This window comes from Sus scrofa, chromosome 8 (assembly GCF_000003025.6).
Source record: "Sus scrofa isolate TJ Tabasco breed Duroc chromosome 8, Sscrofa11.1, whole genome shotgun sequence".
NCBI classification, from domain to species: Eukaryota; Metazoa; Chordata; class Mammalia; order Artiodactyla; family Suidae; genus Sus; species Sus scrofa.
In genome coordinates, this window is record NC_010450.4 from 86962883 (window position 1) to 86975636 (window position 12754).

The 12754-nt window shown below is 41.5% G+C and overlaps 1 protein-coding gene across 1 annotated transcript in view; it reads left to right on the forward strand.

The window, feature by feature from the left end:
• MAML3 (mastermind like transcriptional coactivator 3) overlaps positions 1-12754 on the forward strand; it is a 443771-nt gene that overhangs the window by 83530 nt on the left and 347487 nt on the right.

Below are 12754 nucleotides of genomic sequence, written 5' to 3' on the forward strand. Positions count from 1 at the left end.
CTCGTGAAACTCTTCCAGAACGCCTTGAGACTGGAGAAGAAGCACGCCAAAATGCATCCTCTAGGGATTCATAGGCGGGCCCTGCTGTTGCGGTTGCTCATGGAAGGGATACTGATCCTAACCCATGTACATAAAAGATGGCGAGGCTTTGAGATTCCAAATAGCCTGTGTGGTATAAAATCCCCTTTCTTTGTGTCTGAATAATTGACACAAAAAGATTTGTCGTTCATCTCTCAAGGCTGATCTAAAGATATTTGGTTCAAAGTGCCTTAAATTGGATGGGCTCTCCTGGAAAAGAAGCAGCAGCGAGGAGGATGGGAGAATCTGGGGCCGTATGGCCCTGCCTGCCAAGCGCTAGGCCATCCCAGAGCAGGTCAGCCTGGAGCTTTCCACTGCAGCTCCTACACATTCCCTGCCTCTGGTGACCTTGGGGCAAATACAGATGGGATGCACTTAACAGCATTTATTTTCTTATAACTACTCCGCTTTGAATCCCCAAACTTCGCATTAGTCATTTTCAGCAATATGATTTTTTTTCCTGCCTGTTTGTAGGGACATACTTGTCTTCTGAACTCTTTCCTCTTAGATTAATTCCCAGGGCACATCTCTCCACATACTTGTCAAACTGGGCAAGCTGCCCATCTGTGGGGTGTGAGAGAGGACTCTGGAAGTGTCAGTGTGTATTTGAGAGAGGACTCTGGAAGTGTCAGCATGATACCTCCTCACACCTCTGGTACGGATTGCCAGCGGAGAGATGCAGACGTTGTCCGGGGAGCCAGCACATATTGGGAGCTGGCCTTTCTTGCGTGTCTTCTATGTGAGCTACGTGATAGTTCGTTTATTCCTCACAGCAACTTCAGAGGTAGTGGCCTCACTTCCACTGTTAGAAAATCAAGGCTCAGAATAGTCTCGCCCAGGAACACGATTGTGATTCAAACTCAGGTCTGTCTGCTGCTCAGATCCACGCCCTTTCTGATTCTAACACACCAACCTTAAAAAGCAAAGGTCTAACCGGGGATGTTTCATACTTCTGATTCACTTATTTTCACCCATCCTTTTTGAACTGCCGAGTGCATGAGACACACGAATGTATCCTGGAAAACTGTGGCTAAATCAGTCATTGCTAACAGTGTGTGCTAAGAGGCCTGACTGTTAAGCTTTTACTAAGACCTTGAGCAAATCCTTCAGAAAGAAGGATGCCATTCACTGAACAGATCCTTATTGAGCAGCTTCTTTACACCAGGAACGGAGCTTTGGCAGCCTTCCAGATGGAGCTTCTCTCCTGGGGACGTGCCAGAAATGTGGGGTGAGAGGACAGAGCAGAAGAGCACCCTTTCTGTAATGAGAATAATGCCATGTGGATCCAGTGCATCTATAGCTTTGGATTCTCTCATGTTAGATTTTACTATTTAAAGAGAGAATAAAACTCTCCATGCCTGTGTAGGCTAGGAGAGTCTTTTAAAACAGGACTGGGAGTTCCTGTCGTGGCCCAGTGGAAATGAATCTGACTAGGATCCATAAGGTTGTGGGTTCGATCCCTGGCCTTGCACGGTGGGTTAAGGATCCGGTGTTGCTGTAAGCTGTAGTGTAAGTCACAGATACGGCTAGGATCTGGCATCACTGTGGCTGTGGTGTAGACCAGTGGCTACAGCTCCGATTCAAACCCTAGCCTGGAAACCTCCACATGCTGTTGGTGCGCCCTAAAAAACAAAAACAAAAACAAAAACAAAAACAAAAAAAACACAAGGCTCTGCCCAAGGTTTCAAAAATCTTCATATGGATGAATCACGGTCCAAATTCTCACAGCAAACTCTGTTGGCTTTGCAACCTGATGGTTTGTGAAGCCAGCAGAGCCTGTCTGGACTAAGTTTATTGCAGAAGATCTCAAAGTTAGTAATGCCAAGCAACATTGATTTTGAAAAGTTACAGCTTTGAGGATGAAGGTCTGCTTCTGAGTTCTGAAAGCAGAAGGACTCAGCTGCATGTTATAAGAAGTAGCACCATCTGTAAGCCAACTGATAGGTGCAGTTATACTTCTTTCCCTTCTTCTTCAATAAAATAAATGCTAGCAGTGCATACCAGGAAAAACAACAAAAAACTAAAAAAGAGAGATGAGATTCTATCTTCATGGAATTGTACAAAGGAAAGTAAAAGCAGACCGTGATTTTCAAACACAACTGAGAATTTAATGTCAATTCATATTTTCACTTCTGTATGTGTACCCATCACAAGGTGGCTTTTGGATTCTGCCAGCAAATCCTCTATAGAAAAGCAGGTCTTTACTTCTGCTTCCCTGTGAAGGTTTGGCATTTCCTGGTGGAGGTGCCTTCATGGACAGGCACTGTAAGTATCTTTACATGATGATGCAAGATAAAGACAACCTTAATCCAGACAGTGGTGGTTGGGAAAATGTGAGCTCTGTTGGTCAGGTAAACATTTGTTGATTTGGGTGAAAGAATTTTCAGTTTTAGGAGATGGGAAGTTTGAAGTGGTTGGAACCTTCCGGCAATGTGAAAAGAGTCTTGAGAAAACCTTCTGGTAGTTAGAAGAGAGCTTCAAGGAATGAAACCTGAGGACTCCTACTATAATATTAGGGCATAGCTGTTGTTCTGTTGTTGGCGGTAAAGGGAAGAGGGACGAGGGTCATGAGAGAAAGGAAGTCACTGTTTTTGTGCTCAGGCGACAGAGACTGAAGGTGGGTGGATCTCATTGGACTGTCTGATGAGTGGACTAGATGGTGCAGTATTGGCTTCAGAAAGGACCAGGCCATGGCAGAGTCAGAAGGGCTCAAGCCTTGTTCTTTCTGGATCTGCCAGGAACCAGAGGGCCGAAGCTCAGTGGCTACCTCTGCCTCTCCCCAAGGAATCAGCCAAACTTTCAGTGCTTGACGTGTGGAATGGCCAAAAGCTACCTTTAGCCCAACTATACACAACAGAAGCATGTGCAATTTGGTAAAGAGCCTATGATAGAGCACTTAGATGCCTCCAATTTGGTAAACTTTGGCTAAGATCGTATTTTCCTTATATTCTGCCTTATGTCATGTCTTCCTCATTGAGACTCAAAAGCTTATAATGTGCCTCTTACATTTCTTTCGGCATGAGTGTTAAATCCGAACGCTAAGAGATCTCGCTTATGAAACAATTAGATATTTCTCCCTCAATTCAGTCACTCCTGTAGATACTTTATAGGTTCATGTTTTCCCCTGAAATAGTTTCTCAAAGATCAGATTTCTTCAGACTCAAGTCAAAGGGAATTGTTTCAAATTTAGAAAGCAGAGACCCATTTATGTGATTAAATATGGATTATAACCCAGGTGGTGAAATAAGACATTTGTTCTGATTTCTTCAATAGGAAATGGAGTTTTCCCAGCAGTTTCAAGGAGGGAGAAAAGGGGAGGATGAGGTCAGCCTTGCTACTTCAAGACACACACGTTTTTTTTTTTTTTTTTTTTTTTTGTCTTTTTAGGGCTGCACCCACGGCATACGGAGGTTCCCAGGCTAGGGGTTGAATCAGAGCTGTAGCCGCCGGCCACAGCCACAGCCACAGCAACTCAGGATCTGAGCCTCATCTGTGCCTACACCACAGCTCAGGCAACGGTGGATCCTTAATCCACTGAGAGAGGCCAGGGACTGAACCCACGTCCTCATGGATGCTGGTCGAGTTCATTAACCGCTAAGCCATGACGGGAACTCCATGACACACATTCTTAAGTAGACTCCCTTTCCAACGTGCCCATTTTGTCTTATTCCATCAGTATCCACACATAGCATCTCTTTGTACATTAAATATTTCAGAGAGCACTGAACATCATATAGTACTCCTCTATGTTTGGTCAACTCTTAGGCCAAGAGAAAGGGAACTTGAAATCCTTTTCTTTTAAAGAAAAAGGAATAGACCAAGTAAGAAGTACAGAGGATGTTTCAATTAATAGTGTCCTGGATGATCGGTTATTATCAGTTATAGTATCTCAGCCATATGCTGGATGAAGAAGACCTCACACTGTTTACAGATTTAAAGATCATGTATGTGTAAGGACCCCAAAGTAGCGTGTAAAAGGAAACAGACCACTGTGGAGTATAGATCAGGAGCCTCTGTAGACACTGGCAGGTTTTGAGTTTCCAAATAGGATGGCATGACTTGAATCTTTTGTCTTCCTTGATTCCTTCCGAGGAAGGACCCATCTCTTCCTTTTCTGAATGTTGCATTTGTCACAATCCTGTCCTACTCTTGAGAGTCATCTCCACCGCCATCCTACCCCTCTTCTTTTTTTTTTTTAATTACTCAATGAATTTATTACATTTATGGTATACAATGATCATCACAATCCAATTTTATAGGATTTCCATCCCACAACCCTAGGGCATCCCCGCACCCCCCGAACTGTCTCCTTTGGAAACCATAAGTTTTTCAAAGTCTGTGAGTCAGTATCTCTTCTGCAAAGAGGTTCATTCTGTCTTTTTTTCAGATTCCACATGTCAGTGAAAGCATTTGATGTTGGTGTCTCATCATATGGCTGACTTCACTTAGCACAGTAATTTCTAGGTCCATCCATGTTGCTAAAAATGCCGGTATTTCTGTCCTTTTAATGGCTGAGTAATATTCCATTGTGTATATGTACCACTTCTTCTTTACCCATGCCTCCGTCAGTGGACATTTAGGCTGTTTCCACGTCTTGACTATTGCAAGTAGTGCTGCAATGAACATTGGAGTACATGTGTCTTTGTGAGTCATGGTTTTCTCTGGATAAATGCCCAGGAATGGGATTGCTGGATCAAATGGTTGTTCTATTTTTATTTTTCTGAGGCATGTCCATAGTGTTTTCCACAGTGGTTGCACCAATTTACAATCCCACCAACAGTGTACTAGGGTTCCTTTTCCTCCACACCCTCTGTAGCACTTCTTGTTTGTAGACTTTTTGATGATGGCCATTCTGGCTGGTGTAAGGTGGTACCTCATAATGGTTTTGATTTGCATTTCTCTAATGATGAGTGATGTTGAACATCTTTTCATGTGTTTCTTGGCCATCTGTATGTCTTCTTTGGAAATCGTCTGTTTAGATCTTCTGCCCATTTTTTGATGGCGTTGTTTGTTTTTTTGGTATTGAGTGGTAGGAGGCGTTTATAAATTTTGGAGATTAATCCCTTGTCAGTTGATTCATTTGCAAAGATTTTCTACCACTCTGTGGGTTGTGTTTTTGTTTTGTTTAGGGTTTCTTTTGCTGTGCAGAAACTTTACATTTGATTAGGTCCCATTTTTTTTATTTTTGTTTTTATTGTCAGTACTCTAAGAGGTGGATCTGAGAAGATGTTGCTGTCGTTTATGTCAGAGAGTGTTTGGCCTATATTTTCCTCTAAGAGTTTGATAGCGTCTGGTCTTATATCTAGGTCTTTAATCCATTTTGAGTTTATTTTTGTGTAGGGTGTTAGGGAGTATTCTAAGTTCATTCTGTTACATGTGACTGTCCAGTTTCCCCATCATCACTTATTGAACAGGCTGTCTCTTCTCCATTGTATATTCTTGCCTCCTTTGTCATAGATTAGTTGGCTGTAGGTGCATGGGTTTAATTCTGGGCTTTCTCTCCTGTTCCACTGATCTTTATTTCTGTCTTTGTGCTAGTACCATATGGTTTTGATGATTGTTGCTTTGTAGTATAGTCTGAAGTCCGGGAGCCTGATTCCTCCAACTCCGTTTTTCTTTTTCAGGATGACTTTGGCTCTTCTGGGTCTTTTGTGCTTCCAAACAAACTTTAAAATATTTTGTTTGAGTTCTGTGAAAAATGTCCTGGTAATTTCATAGGGATTGCACTTCCTACCCCCTCTTCTAAACTTTGATTCACACCTGGCTGCCTCTTTGCTAGATAGACCACTGATTTTTTAAAAAAATAAAGAGGGGAGAAGGAGGAGCAAAGGAAAAGGAGGAGAAGAAGAAAAGAGAATAGGTGGCTTTGGAATCCAGCTAAGTTCTGGTTTTGGTACTTTTTTTTTTCTTTGTAGGGCCCACCCACGGCATATGGAGCTTCCCAGGCTAGGGATCTAATCAGAGCCTACACCACAGCCACACCAACACCAGATCTGAGCCACATCTGTGGCCTATACCACAGCTCACGGCAATGCCAGATCCCCAACCCACTGAGCAAGGCCAGGGATTGAACCCACAACCTCATGGTTCCTAGTCAGATTCCTTTCTGCTGCGCCACATTGGGAACTCCTGATTTTGCTACTTAATGTCCTGTAATCTTAGGAGGGTTCCTGAATAGCTCTGTGCCTCTTATTTCCTCATCTAGGATGGGGATGATAGTGCCTACTTTCTACTTGTTGTGCGGATCTAATTACATAATGTACATCGAATGCATATAGCACAGTACCTGGCACATAGCAAATAGTTAATGAATGGTAGTTATCACATTATGTTAGAAATACTACGATGACTTTTGCAGTGACTTGCTGGAAAACCGCAGAGACATTCCATCTGCTGGAAATCAGTTATTCAACAACCTCCTATACTGACCAAGAGTGAAAACATTGTACAATTAAGGAAATAAGCAGAAGAGCCTCTACAGAGCCAAAATAAGCACTCAAAATCTGTGTCCTAGAACTATGCTCTTCCATCAGAGGGGTGTTTCCCCAGTTTTTTGTAGTTCTTGACGCATTTGATCCTATGTATTTGTGTTTTCAACACACGCTTTTTTAACAGCTATGACAACTGATCTCTAAGCCTGTAGCACATTAGCTACAAACTGGAAAGGAGCAAAGTAGAAGGGAGGAGGACCTCCGGATAGAGGCTGATGCGTGCTGGGCGGAAATGAGAAACAACAGAAATGCAGGGCCATGTCGTGGATGACACTGGTCCTGAAACCCTAGCCTGTGTCACACTCGCCTGGAGGGCTTTTAAAACAGATCACTTGGCCTCACCCCCAGAGTGTCTGAGTCAGAAAGATAGTATATTCAAAATAACTAATTTGGGGGACCTTCCAGCTCTCGAGAAGAGCTAGCTGTCTACAGTGATGCATTGCCTGTGACTCCTGAGGAGCCACACCTGTCTGGTGTTGTTCCAAGGGGGAGTGGGGAGGTATCTGGTCCCACTTGACAATGCTGTTTATGATTTGGGGGAGGTGTTTGTGTTTGTGTGATTGCTGTGCTTCCTCCTCCTTTTCTTAGTGACTTTCTAGACCAAAAGCCTTCACAGATGTTTTCTCTGCCACTCCAACTGTTGGCTTCAACATCGCTCTCATAAATAGTTGAGTTTGTTTCAATCACAATGTCAAAACACTGGGCTCCGTGGCGGTTGCCGTATACAGGCACCATATTGTCATTCTCCTCTTGGTTCCTTTTGCCAGTCAGTGGCAATTTCTGCCAACGTCAAGTCAAGTCTAAGCAACAAGTCGTGGATGAAGGTGACCATTTGTCAAAGAGGCAGCCGCCTTCCTCCTGAGGACCACTGCCATTCTGAACCTAAGCTTTTTAAATTTTTCTTTAACTAGGCGGAAGAGAGACCTACCCTGGCAGAAATTCTTGCTGGCCAAGGTTGCGTTCAGTAACTGGGTATAAACTCGGTCTGGTACTTTCCTCGAGTTGACATGTTGGAAGTCTTGCATGAGGGTACACGTTGATCATTGTTTTGATCGTAGACGTTCAGAATCTCTCAGACCTTCTAAGAGCAGAGTTTTGTTTCTTGTTATTCTTAGAGGTGCCTGCGTGCTGTCGTCCTCCTAGGAACGCAGTGTGTTTTTTAACTAGAGAGAGCATGCAGTCTTCCGTGTCATGGTTAGGGGATTACTTTCATTAGGCAGACCTCTCTCTAAGATAAATCTCCTTCGTGCATTGAACTGTTTAACTTACTTAGGGAACGGTGTTTTCTTTTGAGTCCAGTTCTGGGAACAAGTGAGGACTGTTCCCAGGGTGTTCACTGAAATGAAATATGGCTCTGGGGTTTGGTGCTGATGGCTGAGGGGGTAGGGACAAAAGGAGAGATGAGGAGAGCTTTGAAAATTCATCTCTGCCTGTGAGTGCCACGTAGAAATCCACATCGAATGTGCATGCCTTATTGTCACTACTGACGAAAATCTGAGCCATCATATTCCTTGATAATAACTTGGGATAAAAACAAACGTTTCTGGGACCACAGTTGCTTATTCTCCCTGATTATTTAGCTGAGGAGATTATTTTCTGCTGAGGTCATTGAATTTCAGCTAGCACAGGGACCTCTGGCTGGAATCCAGTGGCACGTGTAGTTAGGATTTCTGTTTATATCTGATCACGCAGATCATTGTATTAATACTGTAATTAGAAAGAGGTCAAACCTTTTACTTCTATTCTGAACAATACAAAATAGTCAGTACTTGTACTTAAATAGATTCTAGGATATTTTAAAATGTCAGAATATCATTTATAACAGTGATACTTTAGATAGGCAATTCGAAAACTGTTTTATAACATTAATGTAGGATCTGACACTCTCTGTAGGGGAAACCCATAAAATTAGAGAGATTTTAATCTTCCTTTAATTTAGTTTCTGGCTTTGTAATGGCTTTCTATGCATTTTCTGTGACTGGCCACGTTAGCGCTGATCTAATGTCCTTTCCCGGGAAATCTTGGTAATGTTTTCTAGGACCTGTATTACCAAGCTGTGTCAGGGGCAGGGTCTGAAAGTTAAGATAAGTTACCCCGTCTTGGTTTTTACTTTGATTTCAGGCTTGTGCTAATGATATCTATGACTTCTAATGGCTTTACTGTCCCTTTTCTTTGACACCCTTGCAAATCCCAGCTAGTCGCTTCCAGACCTTATTAATGGTAATAAAAATTCATATGGCTTCATAGATCACATTAGATACCAACATTTAAGGATCTTTTGAGTTCTAAATATAGTAGCTGTTTTGTTGGAGAAAAACATGTTTACCTATGTTTTAAATGCTGCTTACCTTTCTACTTGGAAAAGATGCGTATTTGGCTTTGCCATTGCGGTGGCATAGATGCCCTGACAATTTCTGCAAGAATAACGAATCCTTCAGTTTTTTTCTACCTCTTGACCTAGTCTTTAACTCTTACAGACACATTTAAAACCACCGAGGTCACTTTTTACCTCAGCCTCCTTTATAAGAGTTGATTCCCTTCAGCAAGGAATATACTAAAACCAAGTTATACAATTTGACCTGTATCAGACTTCTGGTTCAGACGCAGTAGTCCCCACATTCATCAGTCATCCATTTCTTTATTTTATAATACGGATTTGTTTCATTTCCTTAATAATCAGACCAGGAGAGTATCAGAGTGTTTCTTTTCTCCTTTTGCCTGCATCCCTACCAGCAAGTACTCCTTAAAGCACGTTCCTTGGGAACTATGCATGATCAGATTTTACAGCCTTTTCCATCTCAAGTAGGCCCTACAGGAGGGGAAAGTGATTTCCTTCAGGGAAAGGAACAGCTCTCTGTGGTGCATCATTTCTTCAGAAAGTGTTTACTGGATCCTTAGCTCTATTCCTGGGATCTGCTTATCGACTACCTATGATGTTCCTGTGAATGTGTGAAGAAGAAAGGTGTTTTTCTTTACTTCCAAGTGTAAAGTCACCTGAAAAACTTTTGATAAAATAATGATAACTCTTTCTTTGTAGTATCCAACTCCTTTTAGACAAATTTTAAAAATGAAAATAAACCTCAATAGAAATAATGCTAGTTGTTCTAGAAACCCCTGAACTCTGATCCTGCTCTCCATTTAGAATTTCTAGGTGGAATTCCCATCATGGCGCAGTGCAAAAGAATCTGACTAGGAACCATGAGGTTGCGGGTTCGATCCCTGGCCTTGCTTAGTGGGATAAGGAGCTGGCATTGCTGTGAGCTGTGGTGTAGGTCACAGATGCGGCTCGGATCTGGCGCTGCTGTGGCTCGGGTGCAGACCGGCAGTTGTAGCTCTGATTAGACCTCTAGCCTGGGAACCTCTATATGCTGTGGGTGTGGTCCTAAAAAAGTAAAAAAAAAAAAAAAAAATTTCTAGGCAATAAGTGAAATCACAGGAAGAAAAAGCATCTGTACCTGAATCGTAGTGTCCTTCAGCCTTTGCAGGAGAATAGAGGCTAGAACTAGCATTTTACATACGAGATGCAGCCTTCTTGAGAGAAAACACATACCCAGACTCTCCTTTCATTTCTCTTATCCCTGTTCTCATTTTCTTTTCCTTCTATTTCTCTTTTCTATGTTTTTTTTTTTTTTTAATTGGGTCAGTAACACGAAGACCCATGTTTAAACCCAAAGGATTAATTCAGAAGAACAAGTAGTTTCTATGAAAACATTCATTGCAGTGTTTTTTTTTAAACAGCAACAAAACTGTAAAACAAATGAAATGCTCAATAATAGGGAAATAGCAAAACAAAATTAATAGGAATTCCGGAAAGCTGTAACTTGGTGATGGGCACTGTGTTGAAACATGGAAACATGAAATAATGTATGGGAGACAGAATACAAACATTAGGAACATAACCTATTAACAATAACGCCCATATAGGTATATGTTTATATGTATATGCATATAGTATATATAACCTTCCATTTCATGTCTAATATCTATGCATTCATTGCTCCAAATCCAGAAGGAATAATGAAAGAATTACACCTAGCATTAGTTCTTTTCTTACCAAAATGACTTAAATCTGTAATTTAAAAAATACTCAAAATGTGTGGGACTATCAGGAAAGACAAATGAGGTGTTTAAGGGCAAACAGAGTTTTATTTTACATTTTAAAAGAATCATGCTTTTTCTCCCTTCCTATTCCATTGTATGTTGATATTTAATTTAAATTTAATTGAATTTAACTAAAAGGGTAGGGTCCTGATTTCTCAGATGAATAAAATAAAGCTTCTCCTGAAATCTACTCTCTGGTTTTTAAGAAAGACATTTTTTAAAAGAAAAAATTAGAGTCACTCTACATTTAATTGGAGGTTAGGCGTCCATCAGCCTCACCCATCTGGAACCAGGAAGTGAGTTTAAAAAAAACACCAACATAAACATTACAAATAAAAACCCAGAGAGAAGGAGTGTGTGTGGGGGGGGGACCTGCCAATGAACCCTGGAGCGGGTATGGAGTTATACTCTGAGATCTTCCACAGACAACCATGTGGAAAATGAGAAAGCAGACCAGAAGCCGTGTGAAAGCAACAAGTGTAGAGCATAGGAAAAAAAGAAATATAAAAAGCAGACTTGGGAGTTCCCGTGGTGGCAGCAGAAACGAATCCAACTAGGAACCATGAGGTTGCAGGTTCGATCCCTACCTTGCTCAGTGGGTTAAGGTTTTGGGTGGCCGTGAGCTGTGGTGTAGGTCACAGACATGGCTTGGATCCCGGGTTGCTGTGGTTGTGGTGTAGGCCAGCAGCTGTAGTCCCGACTGGACGCCTAGCCTGGGAACCTCCATATGCTGTGGGTGCAGCCCTAAAAAGCAATAAATAAATAGATAAATAAATAAATAGCAGACTTGGAGAACTGGAGGGCTTGTCAGTTTGGGGGTCTTCTAATCCAGGGTCAAAGAGCTCTATTGAGTTTAAACCTCCCCCCAGAGGTAATTGAATAGCAGCCTATTATTACTAATAATATTCATAACGATGACTGTATAATAAATCATCAAGAGAAATTGGTATTTTCTGTTTAAGAATATATGAATGTAAGTATGTCACGCTTTAGAAAGATTTCCATAGATAGCTTTTACTTCAGTGACTAAACTTCACTCTGTAGATAATTCAACTAAGTAGAAAATAGACTACCATATTTTTCCTTCCTTCCTTCCTTTTTCTTTCTTTCCTTTCTTTCTTTTTTTCTCAGTCTTTTGTCTTTTCTAGGGCCTCACCCGAAGCATGTGGAGATCCCCAGGCTAGGGGTCGAACTGTAGCCTCCGGCCTATGCCACAGCCACAACAATGCCAGTTCCGAGTCGTGGCTACGACTTACACTACAGTTCACAGCAACACCGGATCCTTTACCCACTGAGTGAGACCAGGGATTGAACCCACAACCTCATGGTTCTTAGTTGGATTCCTTTCCGCTGCGCCATGATAGGAACTCTTTTTTTTTCTTTTTACCATATTTTTCTTAAAGCCAGATAAAATGTTATCTTAGCCATCACTTAGAACTTTCTTTTGCTGACCAAGAGGCTGTTCCTTATTTAATGCCAATGAATTGACTGATTTTTTTCTCTTCCCATAGTTTCAGAACAAAAAGCTTCTGGTAAATAGTTGCTAGAATCAGTCTTTTGGGGGAAATTTTGTTTTGGATTCCTATGACATAGTTTTGAATAGTTGTGATTTCTTTTTTAAAGAGAACTTTTTAGTTCAACTTTTATTAACAAGTAAAGCTCCACCCTCTCATTCTCTGATGTTCAAACATTAAATAGCTCCTCTATGGCCTGAAGGTAAGAAGACTACAGAAATTTAAAAGGCAAGTCAGCGTGGTATTTGAGGTATTTTACTTCATTCTAATTCTGAGTTTAAGAGCCCCTAGATTTGGAGTTAGACCACGTGGGTTTAAATCCTGCCTGTGTTATTTACTAGTCTCACGATGCTCAGCAGGGTTCTAACCTCCCTAAATCCTTAGTTTCTACATCCAAAAAATGGGCCTTGTGTAGTAGGGCATTTAAAGTGCTTGGCTTAGTGCCTGCACATAGTAAGAACTCCATCAATAGAAGCTCTTTTTTTTTTTTTTTTTTTCTTAAAAAGTTTTTTTTTTTTTTCTTTTTACTGCTGCACCTACGGCATATGGAAATGCCCAGGCTAGGGATCC